At 32.1% G+C, this 1120-nt stretch overlaps 1 long non-coding RNA gene across 1 annotated transcript in view; it reads right to left on the reverse strand.

Annotated features, from left to right (window-relative positions):
- Nucleotides 1-410: 410 nt before the first annotated feature.
- Nucleotides 411-1120, reverse strand: part of LOC102671060 — a 1302-nt gene continuing 592 nt past the window's right edge. The window contains exon 2 of the long non-coding RNA XR_004150106.1: nt 411-916. This is a non-coding gene — a long non-coding RNA (uncharacterized LOC102671060). The remainder of the gene's footprint in view (nt 917-1120) is intronic.

The following is a 1120-nucleotide window of genomic DNA, read 5'->3' on the forward strand; positions in this document are numbered from 1 at the left end:
ATACGTTTGTCGTATCGATGATTAGTAAAATTCTATGTTTCTATATGCGAAGTGTACTGTGTATACTGGTGAAAAGAAGTCTTGCGGGACGGCGGGACTGGAGCAAGAGACGTCCTTCGCTATCCCCACTTTAGACGCTTTGTTTACAATCTTTGTTGACACCACACACTATAATAGAAGAGCTATAACTTGAACATTCAAAATCGTAAAAATTATTTTCATTTATAAAGTTACGTTAGGATAAGACTAGAAGCTGAAATATTTTCGAAAATTTTATTAATTATTTTCATAATACGTCTCATTCCTATATATATATAATTATTATCTTAACTACTCGAATATAAAATTAAACATATTTACAAATTAAATTATTGTTAAATAAATTAATTAGTTTACGCGTATTATGAGAAATAAAAAAATTTTTATATTATATCGATACATTAAAATTCTTTTGATTCTATGTCTACGTTAATGCATTGAAATCGTTATTTTGAATTAATATACGCGACAAACACCATAGTAGAAAGAAAAATACGCGTGAAAAATAGATGTTTCCTCCCATATTAATCAATCATTAATTCGCATTCCTTTCGCCAGATTTTTTTCCACCAGTGAACAGTAAATATATCGATATAAATGATCGATCGATTTCTATAATTCGACTCGAGTCGAGAGTACTTCGTATAGTAGGAAAAGTAAGAGGATCACTTTCGCATGAAAACTGTGTCGTCCGAATGGAAAGCAGCCCAAGAAAAAAACCGTGAAGAGCGTTCCTTCACCGTCTCTTATCCAGTTTTACCCTCCGGTTTTCATTAGCGTTTGCTCTTCTTTCGGAGTTCGTTGAACCGCAATTCCTCCGTGTAATTGGCCACGGTGAAGCGGATTTTGTTTCCACTCCGTTTATCTCGGTTGACACCTTTTCTATCTGTCATTCGTTCAAACAACTACAAAAAAAAAAACTAGAGCGAAAAAAAATTTATTCTTAGGTATCGAACTAAATTTCGAAATAATTATCGAAATAAATCGATCAGATGCCGATGTTAGATTTCTATCTCGAATTGAGATAGGGAGGGTATTAGAGATATCGAAAGAAAAATTAATTAAAAAAAAAAAAAAAAAA

Source organism: Apis dorsata, unplaced genomic scaffold (genome assembly GCF_000469605.1).
Source record: "Apis dorsata unplaced genomic scaffold, Apis dorsata 1.3 scaffold_150, whole genome shotgun sequence".
Classification (NCBI taxonomy): Eukaryota; Metazoa; Arthropoda; class Insecta; order Hymenoptera; family Apidae; genus Apis; species Apis dorsata.